Genomic DNA, 9,741 nt, shown 5'->3' with positions numbered 1-9,741 from the left:
AAACAATCCACCCCCATCACCAAACCCCACCCACAGCAGCGTTCACCCCACAGCCTGGAGGGAGGAGGAGGAAATGGCCAGAAAGGCAGAACCTGCCGAGAGTCCAAGAGGTTGGGTGGGGGTGGGGGCTGAGGTGATGTTTCACAGTCCAGGGGCTGCCCCAGAGAAGGCAATGGGTTTGGGGTCATGGCTTGACCAAAGAGATCTCTTAGATCTAGTGGGGCGAGCAGGAACCAAAGGAGAAAGGCAGCCTCCCTCCTATAGACTGACCCTATGCCACGTAGGGGTTCCCAGGGGACAAACAGCCCCCTGAATGACTGGTTCAACATTCTGGTTCCCCACTGTGAATCTGGGGCTTTGTGGGCCACCAATAACAGAAGAACACGGTGGGAAGGGACCTTGGAGGTCTTCTAGTCCAGCCCCCCGCTTAAGCAGGAGACCGTTACAGAAGAACACGGTGGGGAGGGACCTTGGAGGTCTTCTACTCCAGGGGTATCAATCTCGATTTCATTGAGGGCCACGTCAGGGTTGTGTTTGACCTCAAGGGAGGGCCTGGGGAGGGCATGGCCGGGGGGGGGGAGGCATGGCCAACTCGCCGTCCCTCGTTGAGGCTCCATTTTCAGCCATGATGGCTTCCTGCAGCCCTCTGCCACAAAACGGTGCCTAGGGAGGCGACCCACCAGGGATCCATTTTTGGCTGCATCAGCCTTCCCGGCCTCCGTTTTCACCGGCAGGGGACTGCAGGAGGCTGTCGTGGCTGAACACGGGGCCTGGGAGGGCCATGCGCGGTCCGTTTCCGTTGGCAGAGTCACCGCAGCCCAGTCCGCTGTTTCCAGGGCAGCCCCGCAGGCCAGATCTAAGCACGCCATGGGCCGGATGTTGCGGGAGGTTGGACTATTCCAGTCCTAACCTCCAGGTCAAGCAGGAGATATTTCAGAATAACAGAGCCAACGTAGCCCTTGTTGCGAGTCTGCTAACAGCCCGCACCACTCAAGGAGAGTTGGATTTAGTCTGCTTGTGACTACAGAGGGATTCTATCATCTGGACCGATGTCCCTCTTCACTCCGGCCCCAGATTCTTCTACATGGGCGTCTCGCTAAGATAACCCAGAAGTAAGCTTCACCCCAAAGAAGGCCTGTCTTAATTATGCTTGGAGAAGACATGGCAATCGGTTTTTTAAAAAAACAAAAACAAAAACCTGGACCCCTCTTTAAAACCCCACAACCTGAAGCTCCAACAAATCTAAAAGTTGCCGTGATTGAGAATCGCTGCTCTACAGATTTCAGAAATCTCTCAGGGGAGAATTTAGGAAAAGAATTCAAACTGAAAAACTCTCAATGGGGGGGGAAAATAATAATAATAATAAATCAGACTGCAAAAAAGGCTGAAGAGAAAGGAGCATAAAACGACAGCGAGAGACAAAGAAGCAACACAACCACCATTGCTGTCGGTTGTCCCAGGCGATCTGGAAAGTACCAGAGAGAGAATATGATTGAAGGTCTCCTGCTGTGAGGTTACACCTTGGCATCCGTCCCTAACCCTCGTGAATGGAAAAAAAAATGGAGGGGATTGTAATCGATCACTCTGCATGGGGCTGCACCTGTTCCTTTATATGCCAGTTGCCCACCTGGACAAAGTCCCTGGCTGGCCCTCTTCCGTGTGGGTCCCCCTCCCCAGAGGAGTATACAGGAAGGACCTCGGAAAATTCAGAAGGCTGACGACCTGCATATCAGGACATAAAAGGAGGAGACAGTGGTCCTTATGACCACATCGGCCGTGGACCTCCGTCGGAGAAGAAACCAAGGATGGAAGGGAACTTCTGGAAGACCTGGATGGTGGTTGGAACTCTTTCGTTCTTTGGGACCTCCTCACTACCCCATACTAAACCCTTGACCTACAAGGAGGTTGTGGCCCTTGCAGTGGCCATCTACAATAGCAGATCAGGAGAAGACTGTGTATACCGGCTTCTGGGGGCTCTTGCTGAGCCTCAGTGGGTAGGTACTCTTCAGTTGAGGTCCACTGTGGGCTTGTTTAGAGACTTTTGTACAGAAGATCCATCCCTGATGAGCGGCAGTTCTGAGACTGCTGGTGAGCTGGTGAAAAAAGGGGGGATCCATCCATCCTGTTCTCCTAGCATGGAGATCTTCATCCACGTCAGGATGATGAGCGTGGAAGCCAGAACTTCTGGGACCCGCATGAGCTCTGCTCTGTAGCCAACATTTGTTGGCGCCCTCGAGAGTCATCCAGAAAGAATTCCAATGTAACAGGGGAGAAGGCGTAGGTGGCCTTCAAACTAACTAGCCACCTCCTTGTTTCAGGATCCCATTTCTGAAAGCCATCAAGAGCTGAACTTCACCATCAAGGAAACCATGTGTCTCTTGGAAGATGTGGTTTTCTTTGAGGAATGTGGCTTCAAGGAAGGTGGGGTGAGTGACAGGTGCCAGCGAAGGGGTGGGCGATCTATTGCGAGGGTCTCCGACCTTAGCAAGGAACTGGCTGAGGAATTCTGGAAGTTTGAAGTCCACCCGTCTTAAAGTTGCTAAGGTTGGAGAGCCCTGATCTGTGGTAGATGGAGGCAGGGCCACGTGGCCGAAGCGATTATCAGGGGCTACCAAGATTCCCCCCTTAGGAAATCAGATTGTGGCCAGCAAGTAATCAACTCTGGGAGGTAGCTTGAATCTTTTTTCTGCAGGATCCAAACTGAGTTGGTTACCAAGTCCAGAGGTTGAGTTTTCCAAGTTTTCAGACTTGTGTCACAGCCTATCTTCAGAAAGCTTCTCTCCTTCTCTCTCCACATTCCACATTCAGTAGAGAGAGAATTTCCTTGGGGGTGGGTTCCGGCAGGAGTCCAAAAACTCGAAAGACTACAACGTCTGGTCCTGTTGACGGATTGGACCCGGCCACATTATATTGGGATGTGTAGATCTGCTTTTCATTCATGCATTTTTCTCCTCTGCAGGTGGTCAGGCAATGTACTGGCTGCTACTTTTTTGATGAGAGGCCCCCAGTGGTTGCACTCACCTGTGTAGTTTTGGCTGGAATGGAGGAGGAGAAAGGAGAAGAAGTGGAGAAGAAGGAGGAGGGGAAGGAAGAGGAGAACCAGGCCAAGAACAAGGAGAAAGAGGAGGAGGAGGAGGAGGAGAAGGAGGAGGAGAAGGTAAGAACTCCGTGGGATCCACGGGGCCTCCTGCCATGAGCTCAGAACCTAGAAGGGGGGGTTGAACCTTTGGCAAGGCAAAGGAGACCCCGTGTCTCAGCTGAGGTCCTACATTGCATCTTTTAGACAGGAGATTCCACCTCAGTGGCATCTCCCAAGGTTTGGCTCCTCCTGAACCAGCAACCTGCCCAGGGTTGAGACAGGGTGGAAACATAATTAAGTAAACCATAGACGTTTGTAGCTCAGAGCTGAACTGACAGGTCCTTGGTGCTCTCCAAACTTGGTAGTTTTCTTGGAGACATTTCATGACCCAACTAGGGAATGTCATCAGGGCTAAAAAGGAGGAGGGTTTGAAGGGGGGTGGGAGGAGGAGGAGGAGGAGGAGGACGATGACCGTGGGGTCTTTGGTGCTCTCTGAGCTTTGGTGGCTTTCTGTCAGACATTTCATGACTCAAATAGGGAACATCATCAATTCTAGAAGGGAGGGAGGGTTTGAAGGGAGGAGGAAGAGGAGGAGGAGGAGGAGGCGGAAGAAGAGGAAGAAGACATCTTGTGGGTCCTTATTACTCTATGAGCTGGGTGGTTTTCTTGCAGACGTTTCATGACCCAACTAAGGAATATCATCAGTGCTAGAAGGGAACGGGGTTTGCAGAGAGGATGGAGGAGGAAGAGGTGAAGGAGGAGGTTAAAAGACGGTGGGATTTCTGGGGCCTCCTGTGATGACCTTCCAACCTAGAAGGAGGTTTTATGCCACATGTTTTAGAGAGGAAATTCCACTTATAGGTCTCTCTCAAGCTTTGGGTCTTCCTGAACCAGTGACCTGCCCACTGTTGAGACATGCTGAAAAATATAATTAAGTCATTTCTGGGAAGCCCTAAGACTTTCTCTTCCTGTTTCCTGCAGAGAGTCCTCTTAAGGTTCACAGTTTTGAGCATTTTAGAGGTCTTCTTGAAAGGGGAAGGAGAAGCACATTGAGGAAATAGTTGGATTAAAGGTGCTTTTTTTAGGGGTCGCGTGGGAAAAGCCAGATTGATTTGCAAGATTGGGCAAACGTATTTTCTGCTTCCTGCATTCCAGTTTCTGAAACTGAAAGTTTCGGGTTTGAGCTTAAATCATATCCATCATGTCCCGTGTCCCAGAAATGGGCAGAATTTCCTTCCCCCACCACCCTTTTAAAAAAAAATGCCATTTTTCATCTGTGCTTCTCACATCGGTAACATATTCTCCAAAGCACCAGAAGGCAAGGAAAGAAACAACGGAAGCAACCTAGAACTAAGGAGAAATGTTCTCTTTTTAAGAAGAGACTGACTGCACAGCCACTTGTCTGGAATTATACAAAGTCTCCTGCTCCAGCCGAGGGTTGGACTAGAATAGATAAATAGAAGAATAAGAGTTGGAAGGAACCTCAGAGGTCTTCTAGTCCAGCCCCCCCAGCTCAATGCCCTGTACCGTTTCAGACAAATCGTTATCCCATGTCTTTTTGAAAGCCTCCAGGGACGGAGCCCCCACAACTACTGAAGCTCTTCCATGGGTTGATTGCTCTCACTGTTGGGGAATTTCTTCTCAATTCTCTCCTTGGTTAGCTTCCAACCATGGTTTCTCACCTTGTCTTGCCTTTTGGTGCTTTGGAAAATAGTCTGACACCACAACTCTTCTTTGTAGCAGCCTCTCAAATATTGGAACACGATTATCATGTCACACACCCCCAGTCCTTTTTTTTCTCTAGACTGGCCAGACCCAAATCCTGCAGCTGTTCTTCCTATGTTTTATCCTCGAGGCCTTGGATCGTCTTAGTTGCTCTTCTTTGCACTTTCCCTCCCAAAGTCTCCACATCTTTTCTGTAACGTGGTGACCAAAACTGGAAATACATTCCAGGTGTGTCCTTACCTATAAAATAGTACTAAACCTTCATGTGATTTTGATTCTATGCCTCTGTTTATATAACCCAGGATTGTATTAGCTTTTTTGGCTGCTGCCACACACGGCTGGCTCGTATTTAAGGGATCGTCCAGTAGGACTTTAAAGTTTCTCTTTTTGTGCCAGGTTTCTCCTAATCTCCTGTACCTTTGGTTTTTCCTGCCTAAGTGCATTTCTCACAGTTGTTTTTCTCCACATTAAATGTCACGTTGTTGGGTGGGGCCCATTGTTTAAGTCTGTCAAAATCTTTTTTGGATCCTAAGCTTGTCTTCTGGGGTGTTGGCTGCTCCTGCCAGTTTAATATGATCTGCAAATTTGATGAGTTCCCCTCCTATTCCCTCATCCAAGTCAGTTATCAGCAGGGGTGGGATTCAAAATTTTTAACAACCGGTTATGTGGGCGTGGCTTAGAGGGTGGAGGTGGCTTGGTGGTCATGTGACTGGGTGGACATGGTTTGGTGGTCATGTTACTGGTTGGGCATGGCCAACTCAACATCACTCACATCGAGGCACGCATCTCCTCTCCTGGCCTCTCATGACTGGGGGGATGGTGCAACAGTCGTAAGTCTGAAAAATGGTCATAAGTCACTTTTTTCAGTGCCATTGTAACTTTGAATGGTCACTCCACACAAGCAAAGTACCAGCAAAGGAGGGGGAAAAAAACTCCAGAGAAGTTCCTGAGACAGGAAGTCTAGTCCTGCCAAGAACGTAATAAGGGTAATAAGGCAGTTTCTGTAAGCAAGACCAGAATGTTTCCTTCCTGCCTTCCTTACAGGATTAGCCCAGTAATTTCTTCTAACAACCGGTTCTCCGAACTGCTTAGAAGGTTAACAACCGGTTCTAGCGAATAGGTGCGAACTGGTAGAATCCCATCCCTGGTTATCAGGATATTGAAGAGTCCTGGGCCTAAGACGGAGTCTTGTGGCATCCCACTGCTTACTTCCCTCCATGTAGAAGTAGTACCGTTAAGGACTACTTGTTGAGTACGGTTTGTCAGCCAGCTACCCTCCATCAGGTGGTGATGCTGCCTATCACAGGTTTTCCCAGCTTACCCAGAAATTGGTTGTGGTCTACTGTGTCGAACGCCTTACTGGAGTCTAAGTCTATTACGTCCACAGCATTTCTGCTAATTTAGTCCCTTTATCAAAGAATTAAACAAGACTGATTTGGCATGATTTTTTTTTAACAAACCTGTGCTGGCTACTAGTGATGACTTTATTTGGTGAGTTCGAGACCCTCCTTAGGCAGGAAAGCCGGCTGGTGAATTACCAGGAGACGGGGAGTTCTAGTCCTGCCTTCAGCACGATAGGCATTTGGGTGACTTTGTGCCAATCACTATCCTCCATTTTCCCACTACCCAGAAATTGGTTGTGGGCTACTGTGTCAAACGCCTTACTGGAGTCTAAGTCTATTACGTCCACAGCATTTCGCTGGTCTACTAATTTAGTCCCTTTGTCACAGAATGAAATAAGATTGGCTTGGTGTGATCTGTTTTTACAAACATGTGCTGGCTACTAGTTATGACTATTTGTTTCTAGATGTTCACAGGTCTGTTTTTCGATTATTTCCCCCCCAGTATCTTCCCAGGTATGGATGTTAGGCTGATTGTTCTGTAGTTTCCTGGTTCTGTAGTTTCCCCCTTTTTTGAAGATGGGAAACACACCCGCCCTTTTCCAATCCTCAGGTAATTCCCCAGTGCGCTGAGAGTTTTGGAGGATAAGTACATAGTCCCGTTGAGGCCCACCTGTTGAGTACAAGATCTCCAAGGTCCCTTCCAACTCTGTCATTCCGTACAGGTGGTCCTCATTTAGTGACCAGAGTGAAACGGCACTGAAAAATGTGACTGATGACCGTTTTCCACAGTGATGACCATTGCAGCCTCCCCGTGGTCACGTGATTAAAATCCAGATGTTTGGCAACTGGTTTGTATTTATGAGGTCGCAGTGTCCCGGTTGCAGTGTCCCTTTGCGACCTTCGACCAGCAAAGTCCATGGGGTTCACTTAACAACCAGGCTACTGGCAGAGTTTTATCTCCGCTTGGCAGGAAGAGTCATCCAACGGGACGAATAAAATGTCCCCTTAGCCACAGAACGATCGGGTCAAAGTCGAGAACTATTCTGAACGTGTCCTGTTTTCCGTCCCGACTGTTGGGGAACCAGCCCTGACCAAAGGTGTGGCCTTTCTCGCCCCTCCAGGATCAGCCCAGACGGGTGAAGAGGTTCCTCAGAGTTTTCCAAAAGCTAAAGAAAGGCATTCGGAAGTTGTTCAAGAAAGAGAAGATGGTTACCTCTTGACCTCTTAAGAGAAGATTCAGAAGGATCCCCGATCCGGTGGGGAAAAGAGCGGGAATCTCCACGGAAAAAGGGGGACGACCTTTCCCCAACTTCCCCCTCTTAGACCTACATCAGACACCGAGATGCCTCAAGGGTCGTCTAAATCCAAATTTGTCACGGAATTAAAGTCTGAATCAAGGTTGGGAAGGCTAAGATTGCTGCATGCAGAAGAAACCCGTTTAAGGGGAAATAGTGGAGAAATTGCAAAAAAATGTTTTTTTTAGGCAGCTTCTGTTTTAGTAACAAGTTAATAAATGATGAAACGAGGCAGAGCAAGGTTGATTCTTGCAAAATACAATTCCTATCAAGAGGGAAATGAGTTTTTACGACACTTGTGGGGATTCCTTCCTGATTTCTCTGGGTGAAATTTGGGGTTTATAGTTTATTTTCCAACATAGTCTTCCTTCATCTCCCTTTTATTTCCTTTATTATATTTAACCTCCATTGGAGGTTCACTTTTCTTGTCCTTCCTCCTTTCCTTTTCTCCTCCTCTGCTCAAATTCTGGCTTTGATTCTTATTCTGAGTTTTTCTGATTTATTTTTAATTTGATTTGTTTTAACTTTAACTCTTATTTTTATTAAATGGATTCTGAGGAGAATTTCCCCCCAGTTTCAAGACCAGGCAGTACTTAGCAACTCTCACTAGGTGAAATAAGGAGAAAACAACTAATTCACAGGTGGTTCTCGACTTACAACCATAATTTCCATCGCTAAGAGAGTTTTGCCCTATTTGATGTCCTCCCTTGCCACCGTTGTTATGAATCATCACTGTAGTTACACAGTTGTTAAATGAATCTGGCTTCCTGTCTGTCAAGTGATCGCAAAAGGGATCACGTGACTCCGAGACATTGCGACTGTCATAAATATGAATCAGCTGCCAAGCACCTGAATTTTGTTCACGTAACTACGGGGATGGTGCAAGGTTCATAAGCGTGAAAATGATCCCCTTTTCTTCAGTGCCGTTGTAACTTCGAACGGTCATGAAATCAACGGTCATAAATCGAAGACTGCCTGTATTGACTTGTTTTATGTCTGAATCCAGGTGTGCTAAAAATGGTCACTTCTCTAAGAAACATGAACGTGTGAGCACGCACAACTTCTCCCTTTGGCCTTGCCCAAGGTGATCTAATCAATTGACTGGTTGATTAATCTGTTTTTGGATTATCTTCCTGAAGCCCCTGTTGAATCTCGCTAGCCAATACCTGGATAGAGTTTCTCTTTGGGGTTTCTCACTTTCACCCTTTAATATCTAACCCGAAGGCCAACCTGGGGATTTTGAGCCAGTCCCTCTCTTCAGCCCAGCCCACCTCACAGGGCTGTTGTGGGGGAAATGGGGGGAGGAAAGAACGATTTATAAAAACCGTGGAGGTGAAACAAGGAAGCCCCCAGAAAAGGCAGGTGATGCCCTGGGACACAGTTTCAAGAGTTCCTTTTTTGCGTTTCCAGATTCTGCTCGGTCCTAACCAGGTGCTGCTCCTCCCTCTTGCACTTCCCGGCCCAACCGACACAGAGTTGTGACTTCCCTGTTTTGTGGGGACTTTCCTCCCCCACCCCGAAGTTCAGGTGGCTCAGCCCCTCCTCCTCCTCTCTGGAGTCCTTCGAAGGGCCTTATGGCAATAAGAGGGGGCAAACCGATCACATTTAGGCCTTGCACAATCGGCGTCCTTTGCACAACTGTGTGGTGCCACACGCGACAATGCCTCCATTGCCAAGGCCGGGCTCTGAGGCCCCTTAATCGGGGGGGTGGGGGGAGACTTGATGGCGGGCAAATATATCGGCACTTCTCAACTTACCACTCTTTGAAGTCACAATGGCACTGAAAAAATGACTTCAGGCCGCTTTTCACACTTACAACCCTTGGCAGAACCCCCATAATAGTCCTGTATTCAAAATTCAGGCGCTTGGCAACTGACTCGTATTTATGACGGTGGCATTGTCCTGGGGGTCATGTGATGATCCCCTTTTGCGACCTTCTCACGAGCAAAGTCGGGATTGACTTCACAACCCTGGGACTGACTTAATAACTGCCGCCATTCACTTAACCGCTGGGGCAAGAATCATCGTAAAAGGGGGCAATAATCATGGCATCATAGCACTGGAAGGGACCTTGGAGGTCATCTAGTCCAACCTCCCGCTCAACCATTCTGGACCAATGGCTGTCCAATCTCTTCATAGAGACCTTATAGCAATGAATCTTCAGTCCATTTTTGAAAAGCTCCACAGATGGAGCCCAAATCTTAAAATTGCCAATTTTAGAGTTTGCGTAGAGGGTTACCAAGGAAACCTTTATCTCCTCCTCCTCCTTCTTGGAATAACAGAGTTGGAAGGGACCCTG

The 9,741-nt window shown here is 48.1% G+C and overlaps 1 pseudogene; it reads left to right on the top strand.

Annotated features, from left to right (window-relative positions):
- Positions 1 to 1,805: 1,805 nt before the first annotated feature.
- LOC113427147 (cathelicidin-related peptide Oh-Cath pseudogene) lies at positions 1,806 to 3,196 on the top strand (annotated as a pseudogene).
- Positions 3,197 to 9,741: the final 6,545 nt, after the last annotated feature.

This window comes from Notechis scutatus, chromosome Z, assembly GCF_049901735.1.
Source record: "Notechis scutatus isolate UNSWTSFEM ecotype Mainland chromosome Z, rNotScu1.2, whole genome shotgun sequence".
NCBI classification, from domain to species: Eukaryota; Metazoa; Chordata; class Lepidosauria; order Squamata; family Elapidae; genus Notechis; species Notechis scutatus.
This window is presented reverse-complemented; position numbering and strand designations above follow the sequence as displayed.